This window comes from Perca flavescens, chromosome 10 (assembly GCF_004354835.1).
Source record: "Perca flavescens isolate YP-PL-M2 chromosome 10, PFLA_1.0, whole genome shotgun sequence".
Classification (NCBI taxonomy): domain Eukaryota; kingdom Metazoa; phylum Chordata; class Actinopteri; order Perciformes; family Percidae; genus Perca; species Perca flavescens.
This window is the reverse complement of record NC_041340.1, coordinates 31612501-31629660: the sequence shown is the minus strand read 5'-3', so window position 1 is coordinate 31629660 and position 17160 is coordinate 31612501. Positions and strand designations below refer to the sequence as shown.

The window sequence follows — 17160 nt, the reverse complement described above, 5'->3', positions numbered from 1 at the left end:
AAGACGAAGCTTAAGAGAGGTGTTTATTTTTTATTGTAAGTTACTTACGAATTCATAACATATGAAAGAGATAGCGTAGCCTAGTTTATAATTTAATATAAAGCATACCTATGTTACATAGTATTGTTAATGTGCTATTAAACATTTATTTTAGAAAGGCTAAACAAAACAGCTCGTTAAATTCCCTAGCTAGCTTAATGTTTCTTTGTTTTCAGAAATACGTCTCGCGCTCAGAGAGCAGCAGCGGGAAATTCCGGCCACAACAGCAGAGAAGAGGACGCTAAGAGACGTGAGTGTCTTTTTTTCTTGTCTAAATAGGCTAAGTTAATAGCATGTGCTCTAAAACATTAATTTTAGATACAAATAAGCTTGTAATTTGTGAAAATAACTAGCTAGCTTATATTTACCTATGCTCCAGAAATATTTTGGTTATCACACTGAAGTGAAAATTACTCAACAGTGATTCACGTTGTTAGAAGTGTAGGCCTAAGGATATTTTGGCAAACTGTGTCTAAGTAAACTCATTTGGCAACAAAATAAATAGTAGCTAGCTCTGTTGGCTGAGAGTGGATGACTTTAAACCTGTGGGTCACTGGATTCTCTGCCATTTCAGGATGAAAAGACAAGAGTAGCCTATACTGTAGAGGCGGGAAGAAAAAAATAACTTGAAGCTTTTTTTTTAAGTCAACAATCACAGCTTTGGCTACTTACCGTTTTCGTCAAATTAGGCCTACTTGCACTAGAAAAAGTAACCAAAGTGTAATTACATAACTTTTTCTGTGTTTATATTTTTTTTTAGAATGGCTTTACAAAAAGGGCTGCATACTCGGCCAGATAGGCCATTTGCACGACCCCCACCGCTGCACATTACAGTCCTGGCCATGATGGACCAAGCCAAGGTGTTGTCCTGGGTGTTTGAGGAGAGCGGAGAGGCGAGGCCTGCCGTTAAAAAATAAAAATAAAATTGCAATAATCAGCGATGGAGAATCCCTAGCCAAAGTAACGTTATACGAGGCATTTGGAAACAAACTGACCCTAAACCAGGGCTTCATAATGCACCCGTTGTGCGGGGATACTCCCTGAGAGGCCGGTCCCCACCATACGGAATTAATGTCACCAAAGAAACACAGTTCTTTAAATCGGGCCCACTGGATGTATCAGATGAGCTGAGGCAGCAGGCAGATACGCTCCTTCGACTTATCTCCACCCCCACCCCCTTGTCAGCCAAGAGCTCTGGGCTACTACTCACTGTGGAAGGGCAGGTGGTGGAAGTGAGTTAATTATTTCCCATAAGATATTACTCATTTTGCGTTGTTGTGAGTAGGCCTATGTATTAACACCTTTTGTTTTTGTTTTTTAGCTTTTGCCACTTAAACGGATAACGGTGGGGAAAGATGAAGTGCCCCTCCGGACCCTAACTTTAGAGCAGGTAAGCTATAGCCTCGAGTATTTCAGAACCGTGGACAGCTTCAGGAGAACTCTGTGTGTGTGTGTGTGTGTGTGTGTGTGTGTGTGTGTGTGTGTGTGTGTGTGTGTGTGTGTCAGCTGGCCAGCGAGGTTGTCAAGCCCACAGGGCACGCTTGTGGAGTTTAACTCCGAAAAGACGGTTAACCACAGGTTCCCGTTACTCTTATGATGGACATGTGTTGTGATATTTAAACAACCAAATTAAAATTTCCAAGACCGGTCGGAGAGACCTCCAGCTTAACAGCGGGGTCTCTGAGCATGACAGGCCTGAGCGACGAGCTAGCGGCCGGGGCAGGCGCCTGAGGGTGTCGCCTCACTTCATGGAGCTTCTCCGCTCCGAAATCTTTGAAGCAAATTGTCAATTTGGCATCAATTTTCACAAGAATGCCTATATTCGAAATCTAAACAGTTCATTTTTTCGCCTATAACGTTGTCAGAAGTGAATTTAGTGATGAAAAAGATGGCTAAAACTGTTAAAATTGTCCCGTTGTTGGTCTGTCTGTACCGGGAACCTGACCCTTGTTGACCTAGGTCCCTATGCTGAAAAGGGAACAGCGAAAAGACCCTGCCCTGAAAGAGTTATAGGAACGCACAATGGTTAAGGGGGGGCCTCACACAAAGAGCAGCCTAGGGGCCCCTGACTGTCGCATAGTAAGGAATTACCGTACAGTACAGGAGAAGCTCGCAGGCAGTTTCAACTCACATTAGCTGTTTAAGTTAAACTACTAATGTTAACTAGCATTTTAGTTAGCAATAAATAGCCTGTGCCTATGTTATCTCCTTACATATACCTACGCTCTCCGTATCTGCAAGATTGGGAATGATTGAGATTTCTCTTGGCACAGCTACCAGAAGACTTCCAACTTTCAGACATGTTGCTCACGTCACATCTATGTGGGCAAGCTCAGTTGGAAGCTGCTCAGTAACGCTCAACCATCACCGGAAAAGTGTTTCTAATATACTTCACTGGTCACTGGCGTCACTTTGTCCACTTATTTAACTGTCTATGGTGTAAACGCTAGACAGACAGCTAGCTAGCTAGCTAATGAATCTGTAGTATGGATGTAGCTCATAGCTGCTAACAGTTGCAGATTGATTGACAGGAGGATGTCTAATATCATTGGACTCGTGACTTGACTTGGACTCGCGAAATGATGACTTGTACTTGGACTTGGACTCGAGGATATATAAAATCAGACCTGAGTATTCATGAAATGAATGACTCAGACATTTCTGACTAAATAGGTTATACAAATTTGATTTTGACAACATCAAACTTTAACAGACATCTGTCACGGCTGCACCCAGTAAAATGCTTTCCGTTGGCTAATGTTAGCTTTAGCTAGAAGTTAACGTAGCAGTTGAAGTGACTCAACCATCGCAGATGCCACTTTGCTGTTTTATAAGCACGCAACCAAGCGTTGTCTGTGTGGGGTTTTGACATGTTTAACCACAGTTGCGAATGCGATATCGGCCTTTCTATCCTCGTAAACTGCGCCCCGTTCACATAATCCGCGGTAAAACCACTCTGCGCTGGCTGTGTTTTCCTATGGAGAGAGCGGTGGAGATAACTCGGAGGAAACGTTACCCTTGGCAGCGCGCACCACTCTTGCTTGCTGCCGAGTGCTGTTTTAAAGATCAAGTTATTTCAATTTAACAGCTTAATGGTGGCAATAAAACTCTATTTCACACTATGGTGATTATTATTATTGTTAAAATTAACTACTAGTAATAGTAAATCACTCAATAGCTGACTGGACTGAATTCTGGATTTAGTGAGATACTTTAAAAAACTCTAAAACACCTCAATATTTTGTGATAGAACCTGCATCATAAGGAAAACGTATAATTGACTAATGCATATTATGATAAACAGAAGAAGCTTGTCATTTTATTGTTAACTGTTAACTTGCTTTACATTGTCTTTGCAATCTCTTTTTTCTCTCTCTTTTTCCTCACAGCCACACATACTCAATTGGACACCGCTACCGCTCGCTCTCCTTTCTCGACAACACACTCACTGGTGTCACACAGACACACACAATACATCAACGATGCTCAAACATAGCCAAAGTTGATGGACGATGGTTCCCTGTAGAATTTTCAAAATAGCGACCAACCATTTCCGGTGAAATCCGATAAAAATGTTATACTGTGACTCGGACATGGACTCGGACTCGAACACTGGGGACTCAAGACTCAACTCAGACTCGACAGTTGGTGACTCAACTACAACACTGAGCCCTGGTACTAGCGTATGTAAGCACATGTGATTTTGTTTTGTTTTACAGGAAGAAAACATTTGATTTAGATCAATCTTGATATAAAAATACAAATAAATGGATTTTTTTGTAATTTCTTTGGCATGTAGTTTAATAGGTGCAAAATATGACCGGGAATGTGATTTTAAATGGTTAAAAGGCCTTTTTGTTGTTTCGTCTCAACTTTAACTGCTGGCCAGTGGATTTTATTTTAGCTTAAATGCAGGACGGAGGGAAAGAACACAGCTGAAGATGATGCCATCTGCTTCATTTACCCCATGCCTCTTGTAAATGAGTCTTGGGCTACTTAACTGTACTCGTGTTATCTCACTGGTCACCTTCAGTTTCATTACAAGGTGTATGGAATAATCACAAAAAGATAAGAAAGTTTTGAGGGAAACATGTTTTTTTCCCTCCTCATTTAGCTCCATGCAGAGACACAACACAGAGAACAGCAAGGGACACAGAACATCCAACAGCATTACAGTGCTAGTAAAAACCATTGGAGGCATCTGTTTCAAAAGTTGAAAGTTTGTATTACTAGTGCTAAAAAAAAAAATGTCTCCAGACTTAAAGAGCACTCCCTGTCAGGCCAAAATAATAATGCCTTTTACGAGTTTATTGCAGCCCGTTACGAGCAGATTTGACATAAAGTGAACTGCGGATAAAGGGAAAAATGTTAACTCTTGATAGCTGGCTAAGTCTTGGTCAGCAAAATGTTTTGCCTAAGGGAGAGTAGGGGTGAGGGAGAGGGAGGGTATGGGGAGAAATTCTGCTTAGAATGAAGTTTCTACTGATGCTGATCATTCCTTTAAAAGTTGTGAGGTTATTGTTCTTGTAGCCAGGGCAGAGAGCTAATAAGAGCTGGATGAAGTGAGTGTGTGCTGTGTATGAATGTGTATGTGTGGAAGGCTGGTAGGTAAATTGAATGTTAGAAACTAGGAAGGGAGTGATTATTCTTTAATGCAATTTTTGCAATGTGCCCTGTTGAAAACCATAATTAGCCACAATGACATATTTTGTGGTGTGGGGGCGCCTGGTTAGCTCACCTGTTTGAGCGTGCGCTCCATGTACAGAGGCTCAGTCCTTGTCGCAGTGGCCGCAGGTTCATTTCTGACCTGCCGCCCTATGCTGCATGTCAACCCACTCTCTCTCCTACTTTCATGACTTATCTGTCATATCAATGAATAAATAAATAAATAAATGCCCTAAAAATAAAAAATAAAGTTTGTGCTGTCCGCCTAAACTTTTTAATATACGACTAGGGTTTAAACGTTATGTACACCAGACTGAAATTAGCCTGGTTCCAGACCTTTGAATCACTTCCCACATCTGGTTATTTTCAGTGATTCAAATAGGTCTCATGTTGTGCCTATTTACATCTATTTTCCCCACTTGGAGAAACAACCGAGCTAATCAGAGCTTTGTAGGCAGGATTAAAAAATGTGGATGTAATCTTCCTCAGCCGGAGCCAGAATCTACTCCAAACAAATATGGTGACAAGTTTGGACGAGATTTATGTTGGAAGTCAACCAACAGAAATAACAGCACTTAACTCTGTGTGTTCAGACGGAATGCAAGGCGAGTTTTTGAGTTTTGGAAGCGTATTCTCCGGGGTGGCACAAATTAATGTGAAGATGCATCTGTGCTCGTTTACAGTGTGTACAAGAAATGGAGTTTCCGGTGATTTACGGACATCAGTCAGAGGCACACGGTCTGTGCGTCTTTTGCTAGCTAGCTTACAGATACAGTCTGTAAAAGTACAATTGAGCTGAATAATGATGATAACAATGTCTCTTTCTGTAATATCACTATTCAGGCCTGCATAGCTAGCTATGCTACAAAGCTTTAAGAGGGATTCGCTTGCATCCCATGAAAACAGTTATAGAGGTGAACATTGTGTCAGTGGCTTTTAACCATTAAATTGATGTATTTATTCTCAATATAGTGTGGTCCAGACCTACTCTATCTGTAAAGTGTCCTGAGATAACTCCTGTTGTGATTCAACACTATAAATACAATTGAACAGAATTGAATATACAAGAATAATGCTAACTGCCTCGAGCAACTGCTACCACAGCTTGTTTGAGCTGGTTAGAAAATGAATACAATGGCTGAATGATAAAGTGAAAACAAAATGACAGTTATTTTTGATTAACAGGCCAACTGAGTCTATTACAGTAAGATCATAACATGACTTTGGATAATTTGGAATATGATCATATAGTTTGACCTGGTGTACATTAGAAATATGAAACAAAGATTACTCATTCATTAATCAGTTTGAGGACAAAGACTTTCACAATTGGTTGAAATCTTGGAACGTTTTTTGGTTAGAAGACCTAGGCAGACACACAACTTACTATGTATTTAAATAATTATTTAGTAATTGTAAACTGAGAAGAATGTTGCACTCAGAACTAGCAACTTCAAGGAAACATTTGACTCGCAAACTGAATGCTTGTATATGTAGCCTTGTGCACACAAATAATCATTTTAAAAAAAGAGTGTGAGGGTACAAAATCAAATATAATGTAATTAATACTACACAATAATAATATAATGTAATTTCATTTCTTTTATTTTTAAAGATAATTTTTTGGGCATTTTGGCCTTCAATGGATAGGACAGTTGCAGACAGGAAAATGGGGAGAGATAGAGGGAAGACATGCAGCAAAGGGCCACAGGTCGGTTTCAAACCCTGGGTCGCTGCGGTAAGGATATTGTAGGGTTGACTCTTGGTTTCACAAAATATAACGATAAGAATATAAGATAAGATGGACTTTATTAATCCCACACTGGGGAAATTACACTGTACAGCAGCTCAAAAGAAAAATTCACACACATCAGAATAAGACAAATACACCTTAAATATACAAAAATTATTATAATAATAAGATAAGAGTTATAATAATAATTAAAGCTGCAAGCAGCGTTGGACGGGCCCTCGCTCCTCTGCACGTGTTGGGGTTACTGGCGGACTCAGACACAACAAATCATCACCAATGAAAAGGGAACTCCCTGCTGAGTTCAATGATACCTCACACAAGACTCTACCTCATACAGTTCATTAGCTTTGAAAGGGGGCGTGTCCAAAGCATAGGGGTCAGGGCAAACCTTTACCAATAAAAAAGGAAGTCTCTGCTGAGTTCATTGATACCTCACATAAGACTCTACCTTAAACAGGTCACCAGTTATGAAAGGGGCGTGGCTTAAGCATAGGGGGGCGGGCCAAACCATCACCAATAAATAAGGAACTCTCTGCTGAGTTCAATGATACCTCACACAAGGGTCTACATCAAATGGGTCATAAGTTATAAAAGGGGCGTGGTTACATCATAGGAGGCGGGTCAAACCATCACCAATCAAAAAGAAACTCTCTCCTGAGTTCAGTGATACCTCACACAAGACTCTACCTTAAAGTGATGGTTCGGAGTAATTTCACCCTAGGGTCCTTTGAACCATGACCTCGAGCCAAACACCCCCCCAGAAGCTTTTTTCAGCTGGGTCGAACATTGGGAGAGTTAGCGTAGAGCAGCGTTATCAGCTGAATAGCTTAGCGCAGGGGCTAATGGACCCACGTTTGTATCTCGTAAATTTCCCCACTAATAATGCCCGAAATGATACCAAACGTGTACTGTACTACAAATAGGTTATGTACTCATAAAACGATGGATTGGAAAGTAAGTTGTAAGTACACCAGAAGTTTATTTGAAAATAACACTTGCCTGCTGGCTTCTGCTCTCTGCTGTTGTTGCTGCTGCCGGCAGTAAGACGAGTGCTTAGGGCCGTCTACAAATTACAACACCGAAAAGAGATGCAACAAAAATATTTTTTAATTTAACTTTTTTTTAACTAAGTACTGTAGTTTAACTAGCAGGAGACAAGTAATAACTGAGGTAAGTTTGGAGACATTACATTATTTAATCATTAAATGAATAAATATTTTTGTTGTATCTCTTTTCGGTGTAGTAATTTGTAGACGGCCCTAAGCACTCGTCTAACTGCAGGTAGCAGCAGCAGCAGAGAGCAGAAGAGAGCAGGCAAGTGTTCATAAACTTCTGGTGTACTTACAAACTTTCCAATCCATCGTTTTATGAGTACATAACCTATTTGTACTAGTGTAGAAGTTTGGTATCATTTCGGGCATTATTAGTGGGGTCATTTACGAGATACAAACGTGGGTCCATTAGCCCCTGCGCTAATAAGCTATTCAGCTGATAACGCTACTCTGCGCTAACTCTCCCAATGTTCGACCCAGGTGAAAAAAGCTTCTGGGGGGGTGTTTGGATCAAGGTCATGGTGCAAAGGACCCTAGGGTGAAATTACTCCGAACCATCACTTTAAATGGGTCGCCAGTTATGAAAGGGGCGTGGCTTAAGCATAGAGGGCAGGCCACACCATCACCAATGAAGAAGGAACTCTCTGCTGAGTTTAATGATACCTCACACAAGACTCTACCTTCAGCAGTTCAAAAGCCATACGGGGGGCGTGGTCTAAGTACATGGGCGTGGTTAAAGTATAAGGGGTGGCTCAGTATCACATGTAGACTACACATTATAAGTTTCATGTAAATCGGATGATGTTTGTCATATGAGGCGGATTTCCTGTTGCCAGCAGGTGGGGTGCCTTGGGCCTTTGTCAAACGTGAGAAATTTCGGGCAGATATGACAATGTACACTAAAGTTACAACAACTTCTTCGTTCATCGATAAATGCTCAAAATCGCCGCCACGCCAGACCCACACCGTTTGACAAAAGGTTTTTCTTTAAACAACTTCTTTAAGGTGTTGAGATGGTACAGACCAAATTTGAAGTCCATCGGATGAAATCTCTAGGAGGAGATCGTTATAGCAACTTGACTTTTAGGTCCACTTCCTGTTGCCACTAGGGGGTGCTATGACTTTGAGCCAATATCGGCCTGTAGATGTCGTCAGGGTTGGACTCTTATGAATCCTGAAAAGTTTCAAGCCAATTGGACAATGTACACTCAAGTTACACCCACTTCCTGTTTTGATGGTGAAACTCACAAAATGGCTGCCTCGCCACGGCCACGCCCAAGACAAAAAGTACATTTTCATCTTTAATGTCTTAAGATGGCACAGACCAAATTTGAAGTTGATCGGATGAAAGCTCTAGGAGGAGTTTGTTAAAGTACGACACGTGGAAATGGCCAAAATCACACTAATTCCGAACTTTCAATTCTAAACCCAACAGGAAAATGACTTCCTGTTGGGTTTAGGGTATGGCTCCACTGAGCTTTTTTTGTACGACTTGACATACTACATATGTGTACCAAGTTTCGTTAGTCTACGTTAAACATACTGCAGGGGCTCAATTTTTTATATATTGTAGGGGGCACTAGCAAGCCATTTTTGTGCGCCTATTCCCGAAACCCTTAAAATTTTCACCAGGCTTGATGCGACCGCCAATTTTGATGAGTTTTTGAGTATGTTAAGCCCCTCAAAAAGGCAATTAATTTGCCGTAATAATAAGATAACACTGTCATATCATGCTATTACATATACAAATAATATATGCCTCTAGCCTCAATGTCAATATAATTTAAGCTAATTTCTACATGCATGTTTAAAAACCAAAGTTACACCTGCCACCAGGCTCCGTACTGCCTGGCTAAGCTTGCTCATGGTGATTAACAGTTGAGCCTGTGTGAGCGTACACGAGTTAAGGGAAGGCCAACTAATCTTTGTTTCACTTCTGGACACTGCTTTAATGGGCTGAGCTGTTAGAAGTGATATACACACTGCTCAGTCCACGTAGGCTTCTCTCTTTCTGTCTTATTCGCCTTGAGTCAGCTCAGCTTTTAATTACTGGTTAATATTACATGAACCTGTGAAGATGTAGAGCTCTCTCCTTTTCACTTGGTTTCTCTGCTTCCCTCAGTGCCTTCAATCCTATTGGATGTCTGAGGTTACTTTGTTTGAAAAGCCCTTATGCAAGACAATATAGTTGCTTGCATTAAACGAAGAAAACATTACAAAAGCAGAAAACTTACAAAGTATTTCCCTTCATCTGCCAAATGGAGTAATCAATTGCACTCTTAATCAAACTTTCATTATTTCTTTTTGCTTAGATCATGCTTTTTTTTGTTGCTTTTCCCACTTTTATTTGTTTCTGTGTAAACTGTAGGTCCCCTTTTTGTCTTGTGTGTCTTTGTATATTGTTAAATCTTGAGCTAAAGTAGCAAACCACACTGTCCTGTCCCTGAGAGTTTCTTTCTTTATTTTTTTTTTTTTTTAATTGAGCTACAGAGTATTGTACAGACAATGAATTAGTCAAATCAGTGCTCGTCCTTCATTACGTATCTTATCCTTTCTAGATGTAGTGTATTAGTCAGGTCTTGGAGCCACATCTTATGTGTAGGGACTGTTGTCTCTTTCCATGACATCAGAATCAATTTTTTCGCTGTAATGAGACAGTAGGAGAGGAATTGTTGTTGGAACTTGGTAAATTTTGTCAAGATTTCAGATGTTCCAAGGACAATCAGTAAAGGGTCTGGTTCCAGTGGAGTACTGGTGATTTCTGAGAAGGTTTTAAAGATATGAGTCCAGAAGGGAATTATTTTAGGACATGATACAAAACTGTGAGAAAGGGTTGCTTCTGAGGTCAGACCTTTATCACACATAGGCGAGACGTTTTGATAAATGGTGTGTAGTTTAACCTTAGAAAAGTGAAGTCTGTGTAATATCTTAAACTGTATAAGGCAGTTTCTGGCATTATTTGAACATTTATGTATATGTTTAAGACTCTCTTCCCAAATATTGTCTGGAATTTGAATACCCATTTCGTTTTCCCATTTAAGTTTGAAACTTTCAGAAGACGGAAGGGCTAACGATAGTAAAGAGTTCTATATACAGGAAATAAAATTATCGTTAAATGGCAACGTAGATAGGCACTTGTTTAGGGATGAAAGCTCCTGCGTCTCAAATCCTGGAAGATATTTGCGTACATAGTCTTTGATTTGTATCTGAAAAAATTGTTGTTTGGGAGATTAAACTTATGTTGTAGTTGTTCCCTGAGAGTTTCTGAACACTCATTACTGACTACTGATTGCCAGGGAATCTTACCTCTGGTCAGTGGTGAAACGTATGTAACAACTGGGCTGTCTAACCCAAACATACAGTAGAAGACTTTAAACAGACTTTGAATAGACTAAAGTCTGACACCTTCTTACATCTAAAGACAACCATCTCACATCTAACGTTAAAGATAATATGTAAAGACTGGGGATCTTGCAGGGTCACAAATTGTAATGCTACAAATAGATTAGTGTTAGCTGTGATTTAAAAAAATCGGTGAAAAATATTTAACTCAAATCAACAGCCAAACATGATTCTTGTTTAGTGAATATTCTCCCAAAACTGATTATTGACAGGGCAGAGCCAAAAGACATGTGAATGGTGTACATTTCCCTTTTTTTACTTGAAAACTCATGACTCATGTCATTGTAAAAAAAACAGCACACATGAACTAAACAAACTTGTTTTTATTTGAACATGTTTCATTGATTTTTCATCAATGTCACTAATCAATACTTGAAAGTCTAGGCTGGTTGTCTATCTTAGCTCGTGATTGGATGATCGGATAAACTTCACCTGCATGTTCCAATATTAATTCAACAAACCCATGCTTACTTTCTGTCAGCACAGCAATCTGCAATATTTTATTCCCCACTTTCTTGAGTAGTCTTAGTCATAAGTTATTATCTGCAGTTATTGGACCTGGTTTAAGGACAAGTTTTTCTCATTTTTAACCCTCCTCTCCCCTCAAACCCGAGCACCCTACAAGGGATAAAGTGCTACGTTTTAGCAAGTGCCGAGGGCAAGTCAAACTGTTACTCAAACACTCTACAGCAGAACTCTGAATGCCTAAGAGTCCAGACTGGAACCACTACTGTTAAGAAGATCAACAGTCAAACATCTCATCCTGTTTTCCTCCCGGAGTCATTTCCTTTTCCATCTCATCCTGCTTCCCCAAATCTCTTCCTTCTACCTTAGACATTTTTTAACAGAATCATGCAGTTTAGGATACAACAACTTTTACTTAAAGACTTAAAAATTGACTTTTTTTATAGTTCTATATATGTATATAGATATATAAACATATATATTCAAGTTGTTTCCTATGTTACAATGATTTCCATCAAGAGGTTGGCATACAAAAGTTAACCAAACATGAGGTTGTGGTTACAATATTTTTTTCTCTTTTGAAAAGCATTAGTCATGAGGTACTTTTTATATCACAATGCTGTGGTGGCTTTTTAAGTTAAAAGCAGAGATAAGCCAGACGGAAGGTGAACAACTAGACTGCCAATGTTAAGTAAGGTATTCTATGTAAAAAGCAACATGATTAACAAAACACAATTTATCTAAAAATGATTTGCAGAGAAGTGCCACTCTTTCTCATAAAAAGATTCCTGTATGCAGACATAAAGTTCATTCCCAAATGTGCAGACGCCATAAATTATGATCTCCCGCCTCAAACAAACATGCATATTACTGAAAACAAAAGTTTGATCAACGGGTAAATCAAAGGGATATAACGCAAGCATACAGAAAGGGAATAATTTAAACCTGACTTCACAGCTTCCAAATGTCTACCTACAAATAATACACAAATGAGCGCCCATGCAAATCCGCATGCAAAACATGTTTTCTCTCTTCCACTGATTCCATTACCCTGTCAGCTCAGCAATCATGATGTCTGCAGCTTCAAAATGATCAGCTGTCAAACTTTGTTTTCTTTTTTTACAAACATTTATAAAAACAGACAGTGTTGTAGTATGTCAACCATCAAATGACGATGAGGCACCTTGTAGAATATTTGTTTAATCGTATCATCACATGAAACATAATTTTGCCTAAGCACACGTATTAAAAGACTAAAACATGCACCAAAAAAAAAAAAAAAAATCACTTACTAAAAACAAAGATGAGAGCTTATTTTCACACATGATCACACACACATACACACACTGAATGTGAGTTAATTTTGTCTGTCTATAATTAGCAGTGGGTTGGAGAGGAAGCCGTCTCGCTTCTGTCTGTCATATTATCAGATGACTGAGCACCTGACAGTCACTATGATTTATCAGCTGGATATTACATTCTCATGATCCCACTCCGACTTTCTGTCTGTCTCTCTTTGTTGCTCTCTCTCACGTTACTCATTGGTTTCTCTCTCTCACTCTGTCTTCGATACATCTCTATTTTACTTTATAACATTTTATTCATTGTGATCAAGGATGTGAATCATTCTTTGCCTCACCACTGCTGGTGGGGGGTGGAGGGGTCAGTGTTTTGCTAAAGGGCACATTAACAGCTTAAGCCTACCATACACTAGAAGACTCTGAATAGACTTTGAAAAGACTAAAGTCTGACACCATTTAACATCTAAAGACAATCTAACGTTAAAGACTCTAATAATACAGTATGTAAAGACGAGATCTTGCAGGGTTACAAATTGCAAGACTACAACTAGATTGGTTATGAAAAATTTAACCAAGCTAGCTGGCTACCATTAGCGTGACCTGGTAACTTGAGGGAAACTCTGCAGATGTTCTGTTCTGCCGTACATGCAGATGAATGGCGGCAGTACCCGGAAGTCCGGGTTTATCCGCCGGGTAAATCTCCGCTGGATGACTCACTTCAGAAGGGTTGAAAATCGGCAACTTTCCCTCTTTAGTGTTTAGCTTAGCGCAGCACCATAGCATCCATAAACAACACCGGCTGTAGCCAGTTTGTTGCTGGAGGGAGCACACCCATTGGCTGTTAACAATTTTCACGTGATTTAACTGAACTACCAGACCTTAAAACTTACGATAATTTCAAACACGTTTAATTTTGGTAAAACGTGAAGACGGGAAAAAGACTGACTTGGACAGAGTTTTATGACCACCTTACACCAAACAATTGAGACGACGGGAGCACACCCCAACTTTAGCAAGACTCTCATGATTTCATTCTGATATTTGAAATCAGTCTGCAACAGTGAAATTGCTTGAAAAGTCGTTTGGTGTAAGGTCACCATTAGATGCTTGCCAACACAGAGGTTATTGGACATGTAATAAATGTCTAGTGTCTCATTCAGTTTCTAATTTGAATCACCAACAAGTCCTCCAACCTATACGACCACATAACTTTTTTGTTCCTACCCTCTAATACGAAACACAGGAGCGTTTCCCAAATTAGCGCCCCTACCGATGGCAGCAGATCGACTCTTACCTAAATGTAACGGTTGCAGTTTGAAACGTCATTAACATTGTAAAACAGTCTCAGTTTGGTTAGGTTTAGGCAATAAATCAGCTTGGTTAGGCTCAGGAAGAGATCATGGTTTGAGTTAAGTATGTTACGTAGCTTAATTTACATACATAAGTTAAAATAAGTAAACTTTGACTTTTGGTTTAACACAGGACACGAACATCTGTCTCCTAAACGAAGGTCCTGTGTTTGTTTAACCCATCCAACCACCCCAACCTCCTACCTACACTGATTTTGAAGGCAGACTTTGATCAGAAACATATTTGTGATACATCAAAAAAATACATTATTTTAGCAAAATACATTTCCATTAGTAATGGCCAAATGAAGCTTCATGGAGCTTTGTGAACCATTTCTTTTATTTTTTTGAGCCCACTAGATGGCGCTCTCTGTTCAACAAAGGGTTGAAACGTAACTAATTTGCTGATAAAGCATTTTGAATTTGCTACCACTTTGAATCGTGCCTCTAACTGGCTTCTTCTCTATAGCAATGGTGGCTGAGGCTCATGGGTAGTGTAATATTTGGAGCCAGCTGCCATTCCAAACTGAAAAAAACATGATTTCTCAAAATAAAGATTTCACTGTAGAAGTTTGGAATGTGTTAGCTCTCGCTGCTTTGTCAGTGGATTTAACTACTTTAGTTAACCGGGTACAGACACTGTATCGATTGCTTGAAAGCTGTACTACAATTTAAATCTGGACTAGATTTAAAAATGGGTATCAAAATGAGAAAAAAAAACTAGAGGTTTTTATTTATTTTATCTATATGCCTCCGTCAACTAACGCCTTTGCATGCACTGCACCACCTCTTTGCTATTCCATCCACTATGGCTCAAGCATCTACATTTGGAGCCAGAATATGACCAAACAGGTGCAGGTGTAGAGTAATGAACTACCTCCTGATGGTAATTGCATTGTAAATGTGTTTCCACAATTCCCAGCTTTGTGCTTGTACTATACTAGAGGTATAATAGGTGCTTCTTCCACCTTGGATGAACGGAATTATGCTAGGCCCATTAAGCAGAGTCCATTTATCAAACCATCCTCTGCAACTGCGAATGTTAGCAAACAGCAAGGCGCCACAGTGTGCACAACTCTTCTTCTAACCCCATATGGTGTCATGATAAAGCGTCCTTTGTCACAAAATAGGTTGCACACATATGCATTCACAGTATTTCCACAAGAAGTTAATATTCCACTGAGATCTTCTTTGTCATTTGACCCACAAAATGCTTCGAGACAAGGATTTTGCAGGACATTATGAGCATTAAATAGTAAAGTACCTTTTAACTTCCCTACTCCTGGTGAAAGATTAATGCTCAGAACATCAACTTTAGAAAATTACAAAGTGGATCCTTGAAGATTTTGTCCCCCAAAGATAATAAGACACAGCCGAATCGTGATCATTAACTTCCTGTTTTTTTCCTCTGACATCACAGGGTTCTGCACACTCTAAGATAAAGCAGCTTGCCGGAGGGTCTTCTTCTTGGGAACTATGGAGTAAAAGCCAAAGAAAAAAAAAACTTGTTCTTGTAAGACAGTGCAGTTTTCTCAAAAGACTATGAGAGAAAAAAAGAGAAAAAAAAGACACATAAAAAACTGTACATGACAAATGAATGTTACTTTTTTGTAATTGTGATCCTTCACTCTGTTTAAAAACGTTCTATTTGGTTTCTTTTACACCAATCCTTTTAAAAGCTCTATTTCTTTCATGTCACAACTGGCAATTTTTTGGTAGTCCTGCATATAGTGTCTGCACACAATGTCTGCCTGCATGCATCAAACTATGTGGTGTATGAAACAAGCAACTGTATGGCAGCCATTTTCAGCTGCTAAACAGACATAACCACATATTTGATTCATGAGAGTCTGTTTTGCATCTTGTATTTAATAATAGAATGATGCTGCTCATAAGACACAAAGAGAATAGGAGAGGAAAAATAAAATATTGACTCAAATGTTCTGCGACAACGTACTGGTTCTGAATCCAAGCAAGAGAGCAGGGGTTGTAAAAAAGAGGGAACACAGAAGAAGTGAAAGACAGACATGTTTTTGCAGAGAAAAAGAAGACAAGGAAAAGTAGGAATTATTAGAATTTCTCTGCTGTCCTTTTTCAAATTTTTAGACAGTATTCAAGACCTAAAAAGACAAGACAGGCCTGAAGAAAGTAATGATTAGAGACAATACATTTATTTCTGCTGTTTATATTGTATATGTATATTTACATACTATATACGTAAAAGCAACTGTTTACTGATCTCACATTTGCTGTGTACATTTGAATTTGTTTATTGTGCACAATAAAATCAAGACAACAGTAACACAAGAAAATAAAAATAACATAAAAAAAGATTGTGCAGGTTAGATTAAGGAAACCCTTAGGGGCTTATAGAAGGAATCTCACCTAAGAGAAGAAAAAAATATATAAAATGAGTCCTAAACAAACAACAAATTGAACACAAGTAAGCACTGAATTTAAAAAAACAAGCAGGTCGGCTACATAAACATAAAAAGGCATAAATTAAATTACAAGAATATAGATAAAATGTGGACTTTTGTGTGTATGTGTGAGTAGTTATGAGAGACAGGAAGGCCAAACAAAATCAGATATGAATAGTTCAGATCAATACAGACAGTTAAGTTTGGTCAATCAGACAGGTCCTAAGCCTCTTTTTTTTTATAATTTTTGACAGAAGTTGAAGGAAATGCAATGCTGTTGCTGATTCAGACTTGACACTCCCTTTATCACCCGTCCTCCATTTTAGGTTTAACGTTAAAAGTAGTACAGGAGGTGTATCCTAAATCCCAACCTCTTCTCACTCCCAACTCGTAAAATACTGACGCTTAGTCAGTTGCTCTCACCGTCAGATACCGATACAAAAATCACCCTTTAGCGTCTGTATAGGTCACTCCGCATTGCAGCAACTCTGTAAGATGATGTAGTATTAGGAGTGACAACGGTAGTGATTAGAAATTAGAGATGAAAGACCAAAAATCTGCGTAAGGAAGTATTTTTCGGTGGTGGATGGGTCAAACAATAGAGGACTTCCTCCCAACAGACGTGGGTTCCTGTCCCGTGCATGTCCCGCATGTCAATGAAATGAACATTTTGTAATCCCAACCGCGATCTTTTCCTAAACCTGTCTCGTTCTT

General features: G+C 39.2%; 1 long non-coding RNA gene across 1 annotated transcript; it reads left to right on the top strand.

The window, feature by feature from the left end:
• The first annotated feature begins 216 nt into the window (after positions 1-216).
• On the top strand, positions 217-15529 carry LOC114562919 (uncharacterized). Its single transcript, XR_003693555.1, has 4 exons — positions 217-289; positions 800-1271; positions 1361-1429; positions 15447-15529. It is a non-coding gene; the product is annotated as an uncharacterized LOC114562919 (long non-coding RNA).
• The last annotated feature ends 1631 nt before the right edge of the window (positions 15530-17160 follow it).